This window comes from Amblyraja radiata, chromosome 18 (assembly GCF_010909765.2).
Source record: "Amblyraja radiata isolate CabotCenter1 chromosome 18, sAmbRad1.1.pri, whole genome shotgun sequence".
NCBI lineage: Eukaryota > Metazoa > Chordata > Chondrichthyes > Rajiformes > Rajidae > Amblyraja > Amblyraja radiata.
This window is the reverse complement of record NC_045973.1, coordinates 8,484,628-8,509,821: the sequence shown is the minus strand read 5'-3', so window position 1 is coordinate 8,509,821 and position 25,194 is coordinate 8,484,628.

Genomic DNA, 25,194 nt, shown 5'->3' with positions numbered 1-25,194 from the left:
CTCCTGCATTCTCCCCGTAACCCCTGACCCACACTAATCAAGAATTTATCTCTCTCTGCCTTAAATATATCCACTGACTTGGCCTCCACAGCCTTCTGTGGCAAAGAATTCCACAGATTCACCACCCTCTGACTAAAGAAATTCCTCCTCATCTTCCTAAAATAATGTCCTTTAATTCTGAGGCTATGACCACTGGTCCTAGACTCTCCCACTAGTGGAAACATCCTCTTCCACATCCATTCTATCCAAGCCTTTCACTGTTCTGTATGTTTCAGTGAGGTCCCCCCTTATTCTTCTAAACTCCAGCGAATACAGGCCCAGTGCTGACAAAATGCTGTTCGGGGGATGTTGAATCAGCAACAGAACTCAAGGCCGATCGTCAATCTAAAACGTTAACTCCCACTTTCCTCTCTGCAGATGCTGTCAGACCTGTTGGTATTTCTAACATTTTCTGATTGTGTTACTAATTAACTGAATACCAACAGCACAGTGGCACGGCTGGCAGAGCTGTTGCCTCACAGCGCCAGGGACCAAAGTTCGATCCTGACCTCGGGCGATGTCTGCTGTCTCTGTGGAGTTTGCACGTTCTCACTGAGACCAAGTTGGTTTCCTCTGGGTGTTCCGGTTTCTACCCACATCCCGAAGACGTGTAGGCTTGTAAGTTAATTGGCTTCTGTAAATAGACTCTATTGTGTAGGGAATGCATGCGAAAGTGGGTTAACATCAAACCAGTGTGAACGGGTGACTAATCGTCAGTGTGAACTCTATGGGCCGAAGGGTTTGTCTACATGCAGCATTTCAAACACCATTTCAATGCACAACATGGAATTTAAATTAGCTTATCTGCTAGTTGGTTTCAAAGTATATATTTACGGGAAACTGTCCTAAATGTGTTTTGTTTATCGTCACAAGGGCAACTTGGTGGCGCAGCGGTGGAGTTGCTGCCTTACATCACCAGAGACCCGGGTTCGATCCTGACTACGGGTGCTGTCTTTACGGAGTTTGTACGTTCTCTCTGTCAACTGCGAGGGTTTTCTCCAGAATCTCCGGTTTCCTCTCCAAAGGCGTACTGGTTTGTAGGTTGGTATAAGTGTAAGTTGTCCCTAGGGTGTGCAGGCTAGTGTTAATGTACGGGGATCGCTGGTCAGTGCGGACTCGGTGGGCCGAACGGCTTGTTTCTGCGCTGCATCTCTAAAACTAAAACTAAAAACGACCTCTGAAATCCGCTCATTGTATTTACCTCTGCCAATATCCCTGGCAGTGAGCTGCAGACTCCAACCACTCCCTGTGGAAAACAAACGTGTCCCGCCCATCTTACCTTAAAGCTATGCTCTCTAGTCTTTGATATTTCCATTCTAGGAAAAATGTTCTCACTGTTTAACCTATATGTGCTTTTCATAATGTTATATACTTCTGTCAGGTCTCCCCTCAACCTCCAGCATTCGAGAGAAAAATAATCCAAGTCTGTTGAGGTTTTGTTATTTGTTATTTGGGAGATGTCACGGGGAAACTATTAACTACTTGCCTTGAACCCACTGCAACAATTCACTTTGCACTGACCATACAGCAACTATCTCCCTTGCAAGGTCAACCAGCAAATCACAGGAGCAGTCAGTCATCAAGATTACTTATTCATTTTGCTTCAAACCTCATCATTTCTTGGATATGTATTGTACGTTGCTCAATGCAGACAATGCAGTCTTGAAGAGTCCTCTATTAACTAAACTGGTGGGGCCAGGGTGGTGCAGCGAGTAGAGTTGGAGCCTTCAAGCGCCAGAGACCCGGGTTCAATTCCAACTATGGGTACCTTCTGAACAGAGTTTGTACCTTCTCCCTGTGACCGCGTGGGTTTTTTTCAGCTGCTCAGGTTTCCTCCCACTTTCCAAAGACGTTCGGGCTTGTAAGTTAATTGGCTTCGGTAAAAAAAAAAATTGAATTGTAGGATAGTGCCAGTGTACGGGGATCGCTGGTCAGCATGGACTCTGTGGTCCGATGGACTTGTTTCTGTGCTGTATCCCTAAACTAATGGGCAGGCTAAAAAATAAGAGTCCCGACCTGAAACGTCACCTATCCATGTTTCCAGTATTGCTGCCTGTCCTGCTGAGTTACTCCAACATTTTGTGTCTATCCAAGTTGGTCATGTAGCTAATATTCCCTAATTCCCTAAACCTCTCCTGCACACTTTTCAAAACCTCCACATCCTTCCTGGTTTTGGGGCAACAAGAACTGCGCGCAATGCTCCAAATGTGGCCTAACCAAAGTCTTATAGAGCCGCAGCTACACACAAAATGCTGGAGTAACTCAGCGGGACAGGCCGCGTCTCTGGAGAGATGGAATGGGCGACGTTTCGGGTTGAGATCCTTTTTCAGCACGTCACCCATCCCTTCTCTCCAGAGATGCTGCCTGTCCCGTTCTGTTACTCCAGCTGTTTGTGTCTATCTGCCTTTAAACCAGCATCTGCAGTTCCTTCATGCACTTCAGTTGATTTGTAACATTTCGCAGTAGCCAGTTTGTTGTGTAGTCTCAAAGATCACGTTCCTAAGGTCCAGATCTCGCTATGTTCGTGTAAGCTTTTTTTTTAAATTTTAAGGCAAAATGAGGAGAGAATAAGATCCTTATGGAGACAATCGATGAGCTCAGATGGGTTGGCTGACAACTGATGAGTGAATCAGCTGCAGCCAAACTCACACGCAGTCCGAACCATTGCTCCATTTTAAATGTCACTCTGCGAAGTGCATTCAAGTTAAAATAGGCCCGAGGTTTCTTGTCAATGTGAACCATGGTGCAGAGAATTCTATTATACATTTATTTGAGAAGATGCGACAATAAACAGTTGAAACTCAAATCATTGTTAGGTAAGATAATGCAAACAGTTGGAATTGAGGATTATCTAATAAATATCAGAGCTAAGTTACAGTCTTTGACCTGCCTTCCTCTCTTCTGTCTGTTTCTGTTTTAGTTTAGTTTATTGCCATGTGTACCGAGGTAGAGTGAAAAACTTTTGTTGCGTGCTAACCAGTCAGCGGAAAGACAACACATGATTACAGTATCATGAAAAGGGGTCTCGACTCGAAACATCACCTATTCCTTCGTTCCACCTCACCCGCTGAGTTTCTCCAGCATTTTTGTCTACCTTCAATTTTTCCAGCATCTGCAGTTCTTTCTTTCTTAAACATGATTGAAACATATAAGATTGTTAAGGATTTGGACACGCTGGAGGCAGGAAACATGTTGGGGGAGTCCAGAACCAGGGGCCACAGTTTAAGAATAAGGAGTAAGCCATTTAGAACAGAGACGAGGAAACTCTTTTTCTCACAGAGAATGGTGAGTCTGTGGAATTCTCTGCCTCTGAGGGCAGTGGAGGCAGGTTCTCTGGATGCTTTCAAGAGAGAGCTAGATAGGGCTCTTAAAAATAGTGGAGTCAGGGGATGTGGGGAGAAGGCAGGAACGGGGTAATGATTGGGGATGATCAGCCATGATAACATTGAATGGCAGTGCTGGCTCGAAGGGCCGAATGGCCTACACCTGCACCTATTGTCTATTGTCTATTACAGTCGATCCATTTACAGTGTACAGATACATAGAAACATAGAAACATAGAAAATAGGTGCAGGAGTAGGCCATTCGGCCCTTCGAGCCTGCACCACCATTCAATATGATCATGGCTGATCATCCAACTCAGTATCCCACCCTGCCTTCTCTCCATACCCCCTGATCCCTTTAGCCACAAGGGCCACATCTAACTCCCTCTTAAATATATCAATTAATCAATCAATCAACCTTTATTGTCATCTTGCAAGCAACAGTTGTACAGTGCAAAATGAAAAGACGTTTCCCAGGGAATACCGGAGCATCGCACATGAAATTTAAAACATTTCACACATAATAACAGTAAAAACAATCCAGTCCCTGATGGAACAGTATAAATAGTTAAAAGCAGGTAAAACAACAACGTTAAAATACAGTAAAACCAATCATAAAAATGTCCGGGGCAGCTGATTTGAGTGGCCAGTGCCAGTTAGTAAAGTGGCCAGTGCCAGTTATTAAAGTGTCCGTGCCAAGCCGCAGAATCAGGTGACTGAGTACAGAGTGACTGTTTAGCAGCCTCACAGCCTGTGGCAGGAAGCTGTTTAGCAGTCTTGTAATCCGGGCTTTGATGCTGCGATATCTCTTGCCTGATGGCAGGAGATCCAGGTGTGTGTGGGGGGGGGGTGCGGTTTGTCCTTAGCAATTCTCTGAGCTTTTTTTAGACAGCGGCTCTGGAACAGTTCTTGTACCGAGGGTAGGGAGACGCCAATGATCCTCTCTGCTCCCCTCACTACCCTCTGCAGAGCCTTCCTGTCCGATCAGTTGCAGGTGGAGTACCACGTATTTATGCAGTACGTGAGTACAGACTCCACCGTACCCCTGTAGAAAGTCCTGAGGATGTTGGTGGGGAGTGAGGCCTGTTTTAGTTTCCTCAGGAAGTGCAATCGCTGATGGGCCCGTTTGATGGTCCCAGTGGTGTTCCTGGACCAGGTGAGGGATATAGCCAATGAACTGGCCTCAACTACCTTCTGTGGCAGAGAATTCCAGAGATTCACCACTCTCTGTGTAAAAAATGATTTTCTCATCTCGGTCCAAAAAAACTTCCCTCTTATCCTTAAACTGTGTCCCCTAGTTCTGGACTTCCCCAACATTGGGAATAATCTTCCTGCATCTAGCCTGTCCAACCCCTTAAGAATTTTGTAAGTTTCTATAAGATCCCCCCTCAATCTTCTAAATTCTAGCGTGTACAAGCTGAGTCTATCCAATCTTTCTTCATATGAAAGTCCTGCCATCCCAGGAATCAGTCCGGTGAAACTTCTCTGTACTCCCTCTATGGCAAGAATGGCTTTCCTCTGTTTAGGAGACCAAAACTGTAAGCAATACTCAAGGTGTGGTTTCACCAAGACCCTGTACAACTGCAGTAGAACCTCCCTGCTTTTATAATCAAATCCTTTTGCTATGAATGGTAACATACCATTTGCTTTCTTCACTGCCTGCTGCACCTGCATGCCTACTTTCAATGACTGGTGTACCATGACACCCAGGTCTCATTGCATCTCCCCTTTTCCTAATCGACCACCATTCAGATAATAGTCTACTTTCCTGTTTTTGCCACCAAAGTGGATAACCTCACATTTATCCACATTATACTGCATCTGCCATGCATTTGCCCACTCAACATGACAAGGGCATAACGTTTAGTGCAAGGTAAAGCCAGCAAAGCCCGATCAAGGATAGTCCGAGGGCCATCAAAGAGATAGATATCTATCTTCCCCCCCCACCCCCCTCTACCACGATGGGGCCTGAAGATGGGTGCCAACCCTAAACATCACCCATCTATGTTTTCCAGAGCGGCTGCCTCACACGCTGAGTTACTCCAGCACTTTGTGTCTTTTTATACATTTGTAATAAACTGATAAAATGCATTCAGAGAGGAAGAGCCAGTCGGAGCAACCTACTTGGTTTACATGAGAAACGTGATTCACTAGGGGACCTTGGAAAACCTTATAACAGTTATTTAAACTTCAAAGAGCCTTCAAAAGGCTACTCGGTAAAGCAGCAGGGATTTATAAGAAATAGTCAGTGAGAACCTGTTAAAAAGGTGATTCTGAAATTTGGAAAATTGCCAATTGGATTCAAAGATTAATGTCAGAATTTGAGTCAGCAGCAAATTCAAAATGGCCATTGCATCTGGCATACGCATTGATGTTGAAGTTAGTAGTTTGCGTTGAATGGTTTATTATCTATATAAATGATTTGATTTCAATTCTACTTCTGTTGTTATTTTGGTTAGAGATACAGCATGGAAACAGGCCCTTCGGCCCATCGAGACCATCGACCATCAATCACTCATTCACAATATTCACTATTTCTCCTAGTCTGAAGAAGGGTCTCGACACAAAATGTCACCCATTCCTTCTTTCCAGAGATGCTGCCTGTCCCGCTGAATTATTCCAGCTTTTTAGTTTAGTTTAGTTTTGAGATACAGCGCGGAAACAGGCCCTTCAGCCCTCCGGGTCTGCGCTGACCAGCCATCCCTGCACATTAACACTATCCTACACCCACTAGGGACAACTTTTACATTTACCAAGCCAATTAACCTACAAAGCTGCACGTCTTTGGAGTCTATCTTCGGTTTAAACCAGCATCTGCAGTTCCTTAGTACACACTATTTCTATGTTCGCCCAACTTAGCATCCACTCCTTACACACCTTGCCTTTCCGCCCACCAGGCCCCCGCTAACCATCGATCACCTGCTCACCTGTTTTATGTTATTTCACGAGGGGCATTGGAATGTTGCAGTGTTGGAATGGTCAGACTCATCATGCAACGGTGAATGCAACAGGTGTCCTAAATTTTCTGAGGCGCAATTTTCATCATTGTTCAACTTCTGTCAAGGAGAAGCTATACTTCACCTTCGTTAGACCTCATTTGGACTACGCAGTTGCAGCATGGGACCCATACACAAATAAAAACATTTCTTCCATCGAACGTGTCCAAAGACAGGCAGCTCGATTTGTTACTAACACCTACGAGAGAGAAGCGAGTGTCACCAAACTTCTGAATTCACTGGGGTGGAACCCTCTCCAAGACAGACGTGAAGCTCACCGTTTGACCTGTTTTTACAAAATGTTAAATGGTCAGCTCGACATAGATCACAAAACCTACACCAAACCCAAACCAATTAGGAGCAGACGAGGGCATTCGATCCAATTTGTGATTCCAGCTACCAAGACAGATGTGTACAGCAATTCGTTCCTCCCCCGCACAACTAAAGCATGGAATAATCTCCACCCTACTATAGTTACCCAACCAGATGCAACTAAATTTAAGGTAGCTCTTTCTTCCCAAAAACCCTTTCTGACTTAAGTCTTCCCTCCACCACCTCCAGTTTAAATTCCATTTGGAATATTTTGGTGGACCAAGAAACCAAGAACCAAGGCAGTGTACAGAGGCCAATTAACCTACGAACCCACATGTCTTTGGAAGGTGAGAGCAAACATCAAGTTCTAGAGCTTCAACAGGGAAAGCATCTGCTCCTGAGGTCTCAGTTATTTATTATTTGGAATATATCGCATGGAAACTATTAACACCTTGCCCTGAACCCACTGCAACAATTTCATTTTACACTGACCGAATAGCAACTATCTCCCTTACAAGGTACACAAAATTGCTGGAGGAACTCAGCGGGTGCAGCAGCATCTATGGAGCGAAGGAAATAGGCGACGTTTCGGGCCGAAACCCTTCTTCAGACTGATGGGGGGTGGGGAAAGAAAGAAGGAAAAAGGGAGGAGGAGGGGCCCGAGGGCGGGCGGAGGGGAGGGTGGGAGGAGACAGCTAGAGGGTGAAGGAAGGGGAGGGGACAGCACAGGCTAGCCAAATTGGGGGAATTCGATGTTGATGCCATAAGGGCGCAAGGACCCCAGACGGAATATGAGGTGCTGTTCCTCCAATTTCCGCTGTTGCTCACTCTGGCAATGGAGGAGACCCAGGACAGAGAGGTCGGATTGGGAATGGGAGGGGGAGTTGAAGTGCTGAGCCACCGGGAGGTCATGTAGGTTAAGGCGGACTGAGCGGAGGTGTTCGGCGAAACGGTCGCCCAACCTACGCTTGGTCTCACCGATGTAAATTAGCTGACATCTAGAGCAGCGGATGCAGTAGATGAGGTTGGAGGAGATGCAGGTGAACGTTTGTCGCACCTGGAACGACTGCTTGGGACCTTGAATGGAGTCGAGGGGGGAGGTGAAGGGACAGGTGTTGCATTTCTTGCGGTTGCAACGGAAAGTGCCCGGGGAGGGGGTGGTGCGGGAGGGAAGGGAAGAATTGACGAGGGAGTTGCGGAGGGAGCGGTCTTTGCGGAAGGCAGACATGGGGGGAGATGGGAAGATGTGGCGAGTGGTGGGGTCACGTTGGAGGTGGCGGAAATGGCGGAGGATTATGTGTTGTATTTGCCGGCTGGTGGGGTGAAAGGTGAGGACCAGAGGGACTCTGCCCTTGTTGCGAGTGCGGGGATGGGGAGAGAGAGCAGTGTTGCGGGGTATGGATGAGACCCTGGTGTGAGCCTCATCTATGGTGGCGGAGGGGAATCCCCGTTCCCTGAAGAACGAGGACATTTCCGATGCCCTGGTATGAAATGTCTCATCCTGGGAACAGATGCGGCGTAGGCGGAGGAATTGGGAGTAAGGGATGGAGTCTTTACAGGGGGCAGGGTGGGAAGACGTGTAGTCCAGATAGCCATGTGGTTCCCAAGCAGTCGTTCCAGGTGCGACAAAGGTTCACCTGCATCTCCTCCAACCTCATCTACTGCATCCGCTGCTCTAGATGTCAGCTAATTTACATCGGTGAGACCAAGCGTAGGTTGGGCGACCGTTTCGCCGAACACCTCCGCTCAGTCCGCCTTAACCTACATGACCTCCCGGTGGCTCAGCACTTCAACTCCCCCTCCCATTCCCAATCCGACCTCTCTGTCCTGGGTCTCCTCCATTGCCAGAGTGAGCAACAGCGGAAATTGGAGGAACAGCACCTCATATTCCGTCTGGGGTCCTTGCGCCCTTATGGCATCAACATCGAATTCCCCCAATTTGGCTAGCCTGTGCTGTCCCCTCCCCTTCCTTCACCCTCTAGCTGTCTCCTCCCACCCTCCCATCCGCCCGCCCTCGGGCCCCTCCTCCTCCCTTTTTCCTTCTTTCTTTCCCCACCCCCCATCAGTCTGAAGAAGGGTTTCGGCCCGAAACGTCGCCTATTTCCTTCGCTCCATAGATGCTGCTGCACCCGCTGAGTTCCTCCAGCAATTTTGTGTACCTTCGATATTCCAGCATCTGCAGTTCCCTTTTGAACACTATCTCCCTTACAAGGTCAACCAGCAAATCCCAGGAGGAGACACAAAATGCTGGAGTCACTCAGCGGGACAGGCAGCATCTCTGGAGAGATGGGATGGATGATGTTGCGGGTCGAGACCCTTCTTCAGACTGATCAGTCCAGCAGGTTGAAAAATAACTGGAAATTGCACTTAAAAAGTACATGTGGTTAAGATTTCTTTACTGAAAGCATAATATATGCAGGTGATTGCATGATTTAACAACCGTTTGCATGGAAGCTAGTTTTATATTCAATTAACAATATATTTTGAGTAGAACTTGGCAGTGCCACAGTTCATGATCCATGAGGGTGCATTACAGGGGTTGGTCTTTTAACAGAGTTCTCAGCTATTTACTGGCTTTCAAAATAAATTTGCTGTGTAAAGTGCATCACAGGGTTATTCCATTACTGGTTAAAATAGTTTAAAATCCATATGTATTGTGGCAAAAATCCTGAAATCTGACTGCCAAGAATCCTGAAACAGAGCTTTGTTAAATTGGCAGAACATTTCTTAAAGGGCCTGTCCCACTTTCACGACCTAATTCACGACCTCTGCCGAGTTTTCCCTTGACTCATCCTTGCAGCATGGTCGTAGCTAGGTCGAAGCAGGTCGTGATGCTAGTTGTAGGTACTCGTGGCATCAAGTAGGTCGGGGCGTTTTTTCAACATGATGAAAAATGTCCACGAGTAAAAAAGGTTGTGAATTAGGTCGTGAAAGTGGGACAGGCCCTTTACAGTTTCATCTAAAATGGGCCTGTACTCACTGGAGTTTAGAAGGATGAGGGGGACCTCATTGAAACATACCGAATAGTGAAAGGCCTGGATAGAGTGGAAGTGGAGAGGATGTTTCCACCAGTGGGGGAGTCTAGGACCAGAGGGCACAGCCTCATAATAAATGGATGTACCTTTGGAAAAGGAGAAGAGGAGCAATTTCTTTAGTAAGAGGGTGGTGAATCTGTGGATTCCATTGCCACAGATGGCTGTGGAGGCTGACATTGGGTATTTTTAAAGCGGAGATTGACAGATTCTTGATTAGTAAGGGTGGTCAAGGCTTATGGGGAAAAGACAGGAGAGTGGGTTTGAGACTGGATAGTGCACAACAAAAAAGCTTTTCACTGTACCTCGGTACACGTGTCAATAAATTGAACTAAAACTAAACTAAATCACATGGGTTTCCCATTGATGCTCCAGTTTCCTCCCAAAAACATGCAGGTTTGTACATTGATCGGCCTCTGTAAAAATTGTCCCAAATATGTCCCTGGGATAACATGGAACTGGTGTGAACTGGTGATGAAAGGTCGGCAAGGACTGGGTGGGCTGAAGGGCCTGCTTCCATGCTGTACCTCTAAACAAAACTAAAGTGAACTAAATTTAAGCCATTGAGACTCTAGGAAAAGGTTGAAGATCTCGGCTCATGTGGAGACGTTTAGTTTAGTTTATTGTCACGTGTGCCGAGGTGCAGTAAAAAGGGTGAGAAGTGTCAAGAGGGTGAAAGTGGTTGCAGAGAATAATAAGTGATAGGAACAGAATTAGACCATCTACTCCGTCATTCAAACATGGCTGATCTATCTGTCCCTCCTAACTCCATTCTCCTGCCTTCTCCCCATAACCTTTGACACCCACACTAATCAAGAATCTAACAATCTCTGCCTTAACAATATCCATTGAGTTGGCCTCCACAGCCTACTGTGGCAATAAATTGCACAGATTCACCACTCTCTGACTAAAGAGATTCCTCCTCATCTCCTTCCTAAAGGAAAGTCCTTTAATTCTGAGGCTATGACTGCCAGTCCTAGACTCTCCCACGAGTGGAAACATCCTCTCCACATCCACTCTATCCAAGCCTTTGTCACGTGCAGTGAAAAGAGTGAGCAGTGCCAAGAGGGTGAGATGTGGTTGCAGAGAATAATTTTATTGTAAAGATTACAGAAACCTGTGGTCTTCAAATGAGACTACTGTTTAGTTTAGTTTATTGTCACATGTACAGAGGTGTAAAAAGCTGTTGTTGCGTGCTAACCAGTCATCAGAAAATGATTGCAATCGAGCTAAGAGCTTCATAGAAGGATACAGGATCTTAAATATTATAAAGCCTAGTGCTTTTTTTTTTAATACGCAACAGTATGGTGCCTCACAAAAATGAAAAACTAGATTGATGCACAGCAGTCAATGGTGTCACGTGAACTGCTGTTTGCGTTTAACACATTTATTTGTGCCCAAAGAATACTGGAAAAGTCAAGCATGAAGCAGTGCGTCTAAGGAAGCCAGGATAGTGGAATAAGGAAGCACAGGTTCAAACTGGTGAAAGGCAAATTTAAGATCGTTGCCAAGGTATAATTTTTCATGCCAAAGTGTGATTGAAACTTGGAACAGATATCAGGCAGAGATGCAGAGTTTGGTGATTTAAGAGCAAGCTAGGATTTTACTGGGACAGTAAAGATTTATTCATCAAATTGGCTTAACTAAAGCATTGCTTTATGAAAATGGTAAATTTCTGAGAGAAAAACTTTCATGTTAGTGACTTGCATATCTGGTTCACTGGAACAAAGGAGACCCCGATGTGGGGGGGTCTGCTGTGGGGGGGGGGGGGGGGGGAGAACAAAGGAGGATCAGGCGTTGGGGAACTGTAATTAAGGTGGGTGGGGGGTGGAGGGACTTATTCCACTATCCTGGCTTCCTTAGACACACTGCTTCATGTTTACACCTCTGTACATGTGACAATAAACTAAACTAAACAGTAGTCTCATTTGAAGCTTAGCGAGTACAAGCCGACTCTATCCAGTCTTTCTTCATATGAAAGTCCTGCCATCCCAGGAATCAGTCTGGTGATCCTTCTCTGTACTCCCTCTATGGCAAGAATGTATTTTCTCAGATTAGGAGACCAAAACTGTATGCAATACTCCAGGTGTGGTCTCACCAAGACCCTGTACAACTGCAGTAGAACCTCCCTGCTCCTATAGAAACATAGAAACATAGAAATTAGGTGCAGGAGTAGGCCATTCGGCCCTTCGAGCCTGCACCGCCATTCAATATGATCATGGCTGATCATCCAACTCAGTATCCCGTACCTGCCTTCTCTCCATACCCTCTGATCCCCTTAGCCACAAGGGCCACATCTAACTCCCTCTTAAATATAGCCAATGAACTGGCCTCGACTACCCTCTGTGGCAGGGAGTTCCAGAGATTCACCACTCTCTGTGTGAAAAAAGTTATTCTCATCTCGGTTTTAAAGGATTTCCCCCTTATCCTTAAGCTGTAACCCCTTGTCCTGGACTTCCCCAACATCGGGAGCAATCTTCCTGCATCTAGCCTGTCCAACCCCTTAAGAATTTTGTAAGTTTCTATAAGATCCCCTCTCAATCTCCTAAATTCTAGAGAGTATAAACCAAGTCTATCCAGTCTTTCTTCATAAGACAGTCCTGACATCCCAGGAATCAGTCTGGTGAACCTTCTCTGCACTCCCTCTATGGCAATAATGTCCTTCCTCAGATTTGGAGACCAAAACTGTACGCAATACTCCAGGTGTGGTCTCACCAAGACCCTGTACAACTGCAGTAGAACCGCCCTGCCCCTATACTCAAATCCTTTTGCTATGAAAGCTAACATACCATTCGCTTTCTTCACTGCCTGCTGCACCTGCATGCCCACTTTCAATGACTGGTGTACCATGACACCCAGGTCTCGCTGCATCTCCCCTTTTCCTAGTCGGCCACCATTTAGATAATAGTCTGCTTTCCTGTTTTTGCCACCAAAATGGAGAACCTCACATTTATCCACATTATACTGCATCTGCCAAACATTTGCCCACTCACCCAGCCTATCCAAGTCACCTTGCAGTCTCCTAGCATCCTCCTCACAGCTAACACTGCCCCCCAGCTTAGTGTCATCCGCAAACTTGGAGATATTGCCTTCAATTCCCTCATCCTGATCATTAATATATATTGTAAATAGCTGGGGTCCCAGCACTGAGCCTTGCGGTACCCCACTAGTCACTGCCTGCCATTGTGAAAAGGACCCGTTTACTCCTACTCTTTGCTTCCTGTTTGCCAGCCAGTTCTCTATCCACATCAATACTGAACCCCCAATGCCGTGTGCTTTAAGTTTGTAAACTAATCTCTTATGTGGGACCTTGTCGAAAGCCTTCTGGAAGTCCAGATACACCACATCCACTGGTTCTCCCCTATCCACGCTACTAGTTACATCCTCGAAAAATTCTATAAGATTCGTCAGACATGATTTACCTTTTGTAAATCCATGCTGACTTTGTCCAATGATTTCACCACTTTCCAAATGTGCTGCTATCCCATCTTTAATAACTGACTCTAGCAGTTTCCCCACTACCGATGTTAGACTAACTGGTCTGTAATTCCCCGTTTTCTCTCTCCCTCCCTTCTTAAAAAGTGGGGTTACGTTTGCTACCCGCCAATCCTCAGGAACTACTCCAGAATCTAAAGAGTTTTGAAAGATTATTACTAATGCATCCACTATTTCTGGAGCTACTTCCTTAAGTACTCTGGGATGCAGCCTATCTGGCCCTGGGGATTTATCGGCCTTTAATACTCAAATCCTTTTGCTATGAATGCTAACATACCATTCGCTTTCTTCACTGCCTGCTGCACCTGCATGCCTACTTTCAATGACTGGTGTACCATGACACCCAGGTCTCGTTGCATCTCCCCTTTTCCTAATCGGCCACCATTCAGATAATAGTCTACTTTCCTGTTTTTGCCACCAAAATGGATAACCTCACATTTATCCACATTATACTGCATCTGCCATGCATTTGCCCACTCACCCAGCCTATCCAAGTCACCTTGCATTTGAACTTTAAGTTTGTATACTAATCTCTTATTTCAAGTTAGTTTCAATTTAACTGTGGTTCTGCCATGGCAAACAGCCCCATTGGAGATTGGGAGGTGTTATTGTGAGCAATATTTGAGAGATATTAGGGTCAGGAGTGGTGGGTGGGGAACTAGAGGGTCTAGTAGGAAGGTTGGTGCAATGTCGGGAGAATTTGGACAAAGGATGCAATGTAACTAAGGAATGGATTTGGTTGGGGTCCCAATCCAACGGTGGTGGTTCCCATGGTAAATGTGGGCTGCACAATGATCCAGAAAGAGAGATGAATGGGGACTGATGTCAGAGGAACCTGAGTGACCCATGGTCACAAGTGCAAAGTTGGAATTAGCAGAATTGTATGAAATAATCCTGATGTAGTCGTCATTGTTTTTGTTCCGAAACAGAAACAGAAAAAGAAAATGAAAAATTATTAATCACAATTCATTTAAAAAGAAAATGCTTCATGCAAATAAGTATCTAGGTGCCTGCCTGTACATCCATTCCAGATAGTTTGAAATTATGTTTGATAAAATAAAATAGCTGGAAGTGTTTAATTCGTGATGTTTGCCAGAGGAGGAATAGGCAGCTTGATTTGCAGTGCATGTTGTGGTTAAGCTGATGTTCCTGTGATATAATTATTTTGTGCGTATCGTGAGCATTTCAATCCAGGCCTGGCTGATTTTGTGAATCTTTTCAACAACAGGAAAGCCACTAGTCTGAAAAAGGATTAGTTGTTGCTCCATACAGATGTGTGCTGCTATTTAATGTAAATCAGAGATTTTGAATGTGGTGTGGAAGGGCGAAGGATTTAAATAATTTCAACAGGGCCAGAGGGCGGATTGAACCAGTTTGAGTTGGATATCCAAATGAATATAAAGTTACTCCGATGTTATTATTGTCTTAAATCAGCTTTAGACCATTGGACCCATGATTTAGCTTCTAGCTTTTACATGACAATATCTAAATCCCTTATTCCAACCTTATTAAAAATAGCATATACATATTATATATATTGTGCATAGGGATCAGCTGCTGCATAAACTATTACCAGTATACCTTTCTCAAAAAGAGGTTTCCTAGTTTAAAAATGAAACAGAACAAGTTTCAAGTGGGCGGCACTGTGGAGCAGCGGTAGAGTTGCTGCCTTACAGAGTTTGCAGCGCCAGAGACCCAGGTTCGATCCCGACTACGGGTGCTGTCTGTACGGAGTTTGTACGTTTTCTCTGTGACCTGCGAGGGTTTTCTCCAAGATATTCGGTTTCCTCCCACACTCCAAAGATGTACAGGTTTGTAGGTTAATTGGCTTGGTATGAGTGTAAATTGTCCCTAGTATGTGTAGGGTAGTGTTCATGTGCGGGGATCACTGGTCGGCGCGGACTCGGTAGGCCGAAGGGCCTGTTCCCGCACTGTATCTCTAAACTAAACTAAAGTGTAACAGCAGCTGGGAACAATGCAGTATGGTTGTGAGTAGGCTTGCTTCATTCTTACATGTATATTCACAAAACATGGAGACACGTACATTGATGAGTAATAATAATCACTCTGCCTGCTTCACCCGAAATGTCATCCATCCATTCTCTTCATAGATGGTGCCTGACCCGCTGAGTTAGTCCAGAGCTCCGGTTGCACAAAGTCTCGTGTCCAGAGTAGGGGAATCGCGAACCAAAGGACATAGGTTTAAGGTGAGGGGGGAAAGATTTAATAGGAACCTGAGCGGTAACGTTTTCCACACAAAGTGTGGTGGGTGTATGGAATGAGCTGCCGGAGGAGGTAGTTGAGGCAGGTGCTATCATAACATTTAGACAGATACATGGACAGGAGAGGTTTGGAGGGACGTGGTCCAAACACAGGCAGGTGGGACTAGTGTAGATGGAACATGTTGGCCGATGTGGGCCAGTCGGGCCAAAGGGCCTGTTTCCACACTGTGAGGCTCGCTGACTTTGCGCTTCCTAATGCCTCTTTTAAGATAACTTTGCTATTTGCCCATAACAATTCAGTATACAAACAGAAGCTTTGATAAGATGTTTTGTTTTTATAATTTTTAGCGAAATGAAGAAACAAAGAAATGTCTTAGTCATTGAGTGAAACAGTGTGGAAATAGGCCCTTCGGCCCAACTTGCCCACACAGGCAAACATGTCCCAGCTACTCTAGTCCCACCTGCCAGCATTTGGTCCATATCTCTCCAAACCAGTCCTATCCATGTACCTGTCTAACTGGAATGTTGGGATAGTCCCTGCCTCAACTAACTCCTCTGGCAGTTTGGTCCATACACCCACCACCCTTTGTGTGAAAACATTACACTTCAGATTCCGATTCACCTTAAACCTATGTCCTCTGGTCCTCATTCACCTACACTGGGCAAGAGACTCTGTGCATCAGCCCGATCTATTCCTCTCATGATTTTATACACCTCTATAAGATCACCCCTCATCCTCCGGCGCTCCAAGGAATGGAGTCCCTGCCTTCTCATCCTTTCCCTATTGCTCGGACCCAGATAGAGCAAAGGGGAAGATGAATTGTCCTCAGCATTCTACTGCATCAGTTTCTTAGACAAGCTACAGTGTCCTCAGTGGGACGCGGGTGAATCGAGCAGCATCTTATTCAATATCTTATTCTTTCATCAGGAAGCAGGATGGTAAATGACGGAAAGTTAAAGTGATGAAGACAGGCAATTTCTGATGAAGATTGTAAAGCATGAGAGCCGTTAGCAGAACAGTTGTTATGTATATAAATACAATATGATACGATAGAACCTTATTTTTCCCAGGAGGGAAATTGGTCTGCCAACATTCATAAAACACAACAAGATACTTGATTCATGAAATTAAGGTGAAATTAAAGAAATTAGAGTAGAAAGCACAGATATGGGGATGTACGAGGAGGGGGGAGCAGAGTGGAGGGGAGGGGTAGGGAGGGTGGGGAGGGGAGGGGAGTCAGTTACGCCAGGCCAGAAGGGGGAGGAGTTTTACAGTTTGATATCCACATGGAAAAAGGATCTCCTGTTCCGGTTCTATGTTGCAAGATTATTTTGCCTTAATTTTGAAAGCATCTATACATAACTAAAACTCTGATTTTGTTACCTGTTTTTTTGCGGTTTTTCTATTTGCACAAAAACGATTTTTCGCCAGCTCACTCACCGTTCTCCTATGCCGAGTGCAACACGTTTTGTTCCGATCGGTGGTAAATTGTAAAAGTTAGTGAGGTTTAAAAAACTTTAAAACGGCCCGTGCGCAGATCGATCTCCTCTCCTGCCAGTCTCACTCCGCGGGACAGTCCGCCCCTTCCTGCACCATCGCGTCTGTACTGGAGCTGAGGGACGCTCTGGATGGCCGGCGGAGGTCTCCAAACGGACACCATTTTCGGAGGGACCGGAAGCGGCCCAGCCCGGCGCAGAGTCAGAGATGTCGCCGATGTCGCCAAATGGAAAGCGGAAATTCTGATCCCGGCAAAGGGGAACAACCAGCGCCCCCATCGCACCACCTGCTCCAGCCCCTTGCCCCCTGGTCCCCCTTGCTGGCTCCTGCCCCCCTCCCCCCATGATGCCCCCCTCGCTCCCATGGCTTTTCCCCATCTTTTCTCCGAGCTCTTTACCCCTCCTCCCTCCCGCCCACACACCCATCACCCCCCACAACTCCCCCACCCACGCACCCCCTCCCCCCACAATCACCCGCACCTCCACAACCCCCCCTCCCACACACCACCCTCATCCCCCCTCCTACCCCTCCCCCCCCACCCCCCCCCCCCCACTCCTCCCACCCCGCACCCCCCCACCACACACCCCACTTCCCCACTCCTCCCCTCCCACACATGAAGAGGAGGGGGAGGGAGTGCTGGGGGATGAGGGTTAATAAGCCATGCCTGTGCAGTTAGGGGCTATGGGTGAATGGTGGAATATTGCGTTGGGGGAACGGGCTGTGTTGGGGGAATGGGTGAGTGGTGAATATCGCCTTGGTGATTGGGTTGTGTTGGGGGACCAGGCCTCCCATGTGACTGGGTCCCAAAGTGTCTAACTTAGTCTAATCATTTATATTTCTCTGATTGCTTGATGGTAATTGAGAAAAATACCCACATGTCTACAAATAGGATTTCAGCCTCCCTTGGCTCCCTTGTGCTAATGCCTTCTTAGACCTCTGGGGAAAAAATTAATGAAACTGGGCAAAAAATCCGTTAAAAGTAATGCAATGACATTTTGAGCACAGAGGCATGCACTGAAACAGGGGCTGTGAGCTGTCTGCAATTTTCTAGATCATAAGGTCATAAGGAATTGGAGTAGAACTTGACCATTTGGCCCATCAAGTCTACTCCGCCATTCAATCATGACTGATCTATCTCTCCCTCCCAACCCCATTCTCCTGCCTTCTCCCCGTAACCTCTGACACCCGTACTAATCAAGAATCTATCTATCTCTGCCTTAAATATATCCACTGACTTGGCTGTGCATTGTGTACTGACCTGGAAGCAGGTCAGAGTGCAAATATTTCCCTCTTCCCCTCTGCTATCAGCCCTCTGAACGATCCTTCTATAAGCTAGGGTGCTATCCAATTCACCTCTTCGCCATTTGGGATATTAGGCTTCGTCTGTAGAACTACAATGCTAAGAACAATATTCTGCACTCTGTATCTTCCCCTTTGCGCTACCAATTGTAATTTAGTTTGACTTTACTGCATTTTTATATCATATTATCTGATCTAGTTGGGTTGCATGCAAGACAAAGTTTTTCATTGTACCTCTCCTCCCTCTCTCCCTCATGTTTTTTCCATAGATGCTGCCTGACCTGCTGAGTATTTCTCACATTTACGATTCTCGTTTCAGATTTTCCGCATCTGCATGTTCTTGACATGCTCTCGTTTTTAGATATACTTTACAACAGTTTCAAGAAGTCTTTTGACAATCTAAAATGTCAAATGCCTTCTGCATAAAAATCTTCGGACCTAAATTTGAGGAAGTACTTATTAGGTTAGGAGATTGTTGGATAGTAGAGGAAGGAATAGCAAGTATTTAACTGACAGAAATGAATGAACAGGATTCCTTCCATAAGTACATGCATCTTAACTGATCACGACATTTATCAAAGATTTAAATAGCCCGATAGAAAACATATAATCAAAAGTTTGCCAAGTTTTCCCAACAGCATGAAGATTTATGGTATAGTATTTCTGTGGTGGAGAGGAGGAAATGACCAAGATACAGTGATAGACGACGAGAATGAGCAAAACTATGACAGATGGATTTCAACATATTAGCATAAAGTAATTTATTTCCGAGCAAGAAAAGTTAGATCCAACTATTACATAATTGGTAAAAAGCTAACAACGGTGAAAGTTTGTCTTCACAGTTTCAGTCATATCAAAAAAATTAATTGGTATAAAGAATAATAAAATATCAGTTGTTGGCCATTTAAGACTGAGACGAGGAGAAATTTATTTCCCCAGACAGTGGAGATATTCTTTACCACATTTGAAGCCACCATTAAATACATTCAAGAAGGAGTTGAATGTTTTTCTTTGGGATATGGGGAACACAGCTGGAATAAGATGCTGAATTTGACAGATCAACTTTATCATTTGAACAGATTCAGGGACAGTTTCTGTCGCTGCTTTTATCTGACAACTGAACCATCCTCTCACCAACTAGGGAGCAGTCGTGACCTCCCATCTACCTCATTGGGGACACTCGGACTATCTTTACTCAGACTTTACTGGACTTTATCTTGTACTAAAACAACTTGAATGTAATTTTAGTTTAGTTTAGTTTAGTTTAGAGAAACACTACAGGAAACAGGCCCTTCGGCCCACCGGGTCCGCACTGACCAGTGATAATTAACACTATCCTACACCCACTAGGGACAATTTTTACATTTACCAAGCCAATAAACCTACAAACCTGTGCGTCTTTGGAGTGTGGGAGGAAACCGAAGATCTCGGAGAAAACCCACGCAGGCCACGGGGAGAACGTACAAACTCCGTACAGACAGCACCCGTAGTCGGGATCGAACCTGGGTCTCCGGCGCTGTATTCGCTGTGCGGCAGCAACTCTACCGCTGCGCCACCGTGCCATGCATAGTCTTTCCATTGACTGGATAGCATGCAACAATAAAGCTTTTCACTGCACCTTGGGACACGTGATAATTATAAAATTAACTAAATGAAGTAGAGTACGCTCAAAGGGTCATATGTTCTATTTTCTTTGTTTCTAATAAAGATTCATATAGCTTTCAAAAGCCAAACCAACCTTTTATATTCACCAACTTTATTCAATTATATGATCCTGCTGATTAATCAAATTCAACATCCTGTTTCAACTTTCTCCCCATATACTAAAGTGTGAAATAGTCTCTCACCAAAATCAAAAGTCCCCATTCTGTATCTGTATTTAATAGATTTTTACTGATAGTGACTTTAGACTTTAGAGATACACTGCGAAAACAGGCCCTTTGGCCCACCGAGCCCACACTGACCATCGATCAACCCGTACGTTAGCACTATCCTGCACACACTAGGGACAATTTACAATTTTACCAAAGCCCCGATTAACCTACAAACCTGCACATCTTTGGAGTGTGGGAGGAAACCGGAGCACATGTGGAAAATCCATGCAGTCACAGGGAGAAGGTACAAACTGCGTACAGACAGCACCCGTAGTCAGGATCGAACCCGGGTCTCTGACGTTGTGAGGTAACAACTCTACCATTGCGCCACGGTGCCACAACCCTAGTGTGCAGCCCTAATAGCCCGAGTGGAATGGTACTTGGAATGACCAGCTCATAATGGAACTGGGACAAAATAATCCAATTTCCCACCAATTCAGTGGATGATGGATTGCTTTTGGGATAGTGGCCACATTAATAGGAGAGTTTTCGAAGAATCTAAAACCTCTTCAAGGAGAATTGTGTAGATGTAGACAGACTGGTAAAAATATGATGGAAATGGGCTGTTGCCCCTGGAGTGCAAGGGAAAGATTCTCTCTATTTAAATAACTTGTGAGGCTGGGAAGCTGCCAAATAGTAGCAGCAGCAGCAAGAGCAGCAGGCAAGCCCCATCTCTCATACTGCTGGCAGTGCAGGAACATCCTGGAAATAATTGGCCAGTAAAGCCTGTCAAGAGTCGACAGTGTTTTATTGTCAAATGTCCCGAAAGGCAACAATGAAATTCTTAGTTGCAGCAGCAGCAGCAGCACAACAGGTTAAGCAGCATCAGGGATGACAGAAAACTTCTTCCCTCACTACCCACCGCCCTCCCCCCGCCACCACTCCTCCTCCCCCAAATTCCCTTCCACCCACATCCCCTCCCTCCGGATCAGCGGGTCGGGCAGCATCACTGGAGAACATGGATATGTGACGTTTTTGGGTTGGGACCCTTCTTCTAATATACGTCCAGGTCCCTCTACACCTCCATCCCCCACCAGGCGGGTCTTCACACCTGCAGGATCTTCCTCAAACTCCCCAGCTATTCCCCTTGTCTGACATCCTTTGTCTCTAATCGCACCCGAAGCCTTTGTCACCAATTCTACCCATCTACCAATCAACCCCCACCCTCCCTCCACCCACAACTATATCTATCACATACCAGGCTTTGTCCCACCCCACCTCTCTTTTTCAGCTTTCTTCCCCTCCCCCAACTCCATCGGTCCGAAGAAGGGTCCCATCCTGAAATGTCACGTATCGTTTTTCTCCAGAGATGTTGCCTGACCCTGGAGTTACTCCAGCACGTTGTATGTGTGTGTGCGTGCGTGCGTGTGTGTGCGTGCGTGCGTGCGTGTGTGTGTGCGTGTGTGTTTTTTAAGTATATTGACATGAGTGGAATAGATTGGGTAGATTCACAGAATCTTTTACACAGAGTAGGGGAACCAAGAACCAGAGGACATAGCCTTAAGGGTAGAGGGGAATGATCTAATAGGAATAACGTTTTCACACAGAGGGTAGTAGGTATATGGAGTGAACTGCCACAAAGGGTAGTCGAGGCAGGTACTATAACATTTAAAAACATTTGAACAGGTACTTGGATAGGAAAGGTTTAATGAGATATGGGTAGGTGAGACAGAATAGATGGAGCACCTTGGTCAACATAGGCAAGTTGGGCCAAAGGGCCTGCTTCTGTGCAGTATTACTCTATGTCTCTATCGCCCCTATGGCATATATGTTGACAAATGATCTGAATTAAGGTTCTTAAGAATCCATGTTTTCTGGGCACGTAACTTGTATGTATCTTATACAGTGAAACATACAATTTCCATAGATGCACCTCTGCTTATGCTATCAAAATGTTCCATTTACTTTGTGCAAATGTGAGCTTGTTCTGATGTTTGGTTTGGCTCAGTTTATCATAATTCATTTGTGTGCTCAATGATTTCTGCTCCATCTCTCAGTATTTTGGCCCAAACTCTATTAGACTTCCAGCGCGCTGATAAGATTAGAGGTTAAAGTCCCAATCAAGCTGGATATTTATTAAACCTGTAATTAGAAAGTTGCTATCCTGGAATCATAGATTATGAAGCAATTGGGCAGTACAGTGGAGCAGCTGGTAGAGTTGTTGCCTCACAGCGCCAGAGATCCGGGTTGATTCCCGACCTTGGGTGCTGTCTGTACGGAGTTTGCACGTTCTCCCTGTAACTGCATGGGTTTTCTCAGGATGCTTCAGTTTCCTCCCACATCCTAAAGCCATGCAGGTTTGTTGGTTAATTGGCGCCTGTAAAATTGCCACTGCTATGTAGGAGATGTGGTAACATAGAGCTGGCGTGATCGGTGGTAAGCGTGGACTCAGTGCACCATGCGGTCTGTTTCTGTGATGTATCTTTGAACTAAAATAAACATTAAGTTTTTTTGTGTGGCATTGTTAATTGTGATTTTCCTACTCATCACTAACTGAAATAATGTCAAACTAAGTCAGCACAGTGCACATTCTCCCTGTGAGTTTCCTCCAGGTGCCCTGGTTTCCTCCCACATCACAAAGATGTGGATGCGAAAGTGGGACTGCATAGAACCAGTGTGAATGGGTGATCAGAGCCGATCCTGGACTGACTCTGGACTCTGGTCCTGACCACGGGGGGGAAGTGGAGGAGGACTGGCCAATTTTTGTGCCTTCCACCACAGTGATGAATGCTGTGGTGGATGTTTGTTTTACAGTTTTATTGCGGTTGTGTGTTCTTTACTATTGTATCGCTGCAGACAACCCAAATTTCCACCAGCCTGGCTGTGTGGCAATAAATTATATCTATCTATCTATCTATCTATCTATCAATGGTTGGCGTGGTCATGGTGGGCCGAAGGGCCTGTTTCTGCAATGTATCTCTCAACTAAATTAAACTAACCGGGAGGGAAGGAGAAGAGAGTTGTAGTCACTTGCTGCTGGAGCAGAGGGAGGAGCCCACAGAGCCGCCCGCGGTCGAACGGAAGACCCGGCGGATCACGGTCTACGGGGAAGGGGGAGTTACCGCGGCAGTCACCGGCTCTTTAGACCACCAGCCTAGCAGCGGGAGGCCGGCCTAGCAGCGGGAGGCCGCCGTGCCAGCCCCTGTTCACCCCTCGAAGACCAGAGACCAGGGGGAGGGAGTAACAACAACAGATGCAACGGGCGAGGAGAGAGGCCAGTAAGAGAGGAGAGAGAACCGGGGCCTGGCCTACCGCGAACTTGAGTTCGGCTGTGGGCGGCACCCTCGGGGAACAAAGGTGGATGGGCGAGGAGAGGGATGTAGCATCCAGGGATGGAGATGGCTGAGACTTGCCTGGAGCAGGCACTGCTCACAAGAACTAGAGCATGGAGTTTGAAAATGGCGCCACAATATGGTGCCTCTTGCATGTGGGTTCAGTAGACTATTTCTGTACACTTGCTAAACAGGGAGAGGAGGTATGGTAATACTGGACAGTTTGTAAGAAAGAGAATTTCACTGTGCTTGCACTTTGCACATGTGACAATAATACGGGCGGCATGGTGGCGCAGCGGTAGAGTCGCTGCCTTACCACACTTGCTGCCCCAGAGACCCAGGTTCGATCCCGACTACGGGTGCCGTCTGTACGGAGTTTGTACCTTCTCCCCGTGACCGCGTGGGTTTTCTCCGAGATCTTCGGTTTCCTCCCACACTCCAAAGACATACAGGTTTATAGACAATAGGCGCAGGAGTAGGCCATTTGTCCCTTCGAGCCAGAACTGCCATTCACCTGGTGATCATCTACATTACAGATTTGTAGGTGAACTGGCTTGTTATAAGTGTAAATTGTCTCTAGTGTGTGTGTAGGGTAGCGTTAATGTGCGGGGAGCGCTGGTCGGCGTGGACTCGATGGGCCGATGGGCCTGTTTCCGCGCTGTATCGCTATATTAAACTAAACTAAAAGCACCATTGGCCATTGAACCGTCAGAGGTTAAATGTTTGATGGTGTGGTGCGTGTTGTGGGTGTTCCAGTGGACAAGGTTTTGAAGGAAGAATGCCTTGCAGAACCAAGAGGAGAAATTCAGTTCCATTTAGCTTATAAATAATCACCTGAGAGTGGAGAGGAATACTGTTTATTCTATTCTGCCAGCTCTCCTGCATTGCTTCAGGCTGAAATGATGGTTTAGGATAATCGGGTTTCATTATGGCAAGGACATCCCTGGGTGGCACATTGGCGCGGATGGTAGAGCTGCTCCCTCACAGTGCCAGAAGCCCCCAGGTTCGATCCTGACCTCGGGTACTGTCCATGTGGACTGTGACCTCGTGGGTTTCCTCCGGGTGCTTTGGTTTCCACCCACATCCTCAAGCTATGCCGGTTTGTAGGTTAATTGGCTTAGTTAAAATGCTCTTAAGTGTACAGGGATTGGATGCAGAAGTAGGATAAGATAGAACTCGTATGAAAGAATGGTTGATTAGTACGGGTGTCAGGGGTTATGGGGCCGATGGAGTTGAGAGTGAGATAGATCAGCCATGATTGAATGGCGGAGGAAACTTGATGGGCCGAATGGCCTAATCTTCTCCTAGAACTTATGAACTTGATGGTCGGCAGGGACCTGATGGGCTGAAGGGTCTGTTTCCATACTGTATCTTTCGATCAAAAGTTGTACTCAGAAATCAAGAATTAAAGTTAGGTTTCCAGTATCTTGTAAGTGACATGTGCTTAATATAAAATGTTAGTTGCAAGCAATCATTGTTGATTTTACCCAGCAAAATCTTTACGGCCAAGTTGCATCTCTGAGTTCTTGAGAGTGGGTCTTCTTTTAAGTTACCCTTTGACAGTAAAAAAAAAAATGCTATCTTGACGATTAAGAATTTTCTCTAATTTCATAAAGTATCCCTGCTGTTGGCTGGAATTACAATATTTTAGAGAGAGATGCTGAGACATAGAACGTAGCACTTTGTGCCCGACAGGAAGGGACACAAAGTGCGGCTCTTTTTTTTAATCAAAAATATTTGTTCAAACATTAAAATAGTATTTACAACACAATAAAACAAAACAGATGGCACCACCATTGTACAAGACATAGAAACATAGAAATTAGGTGCAG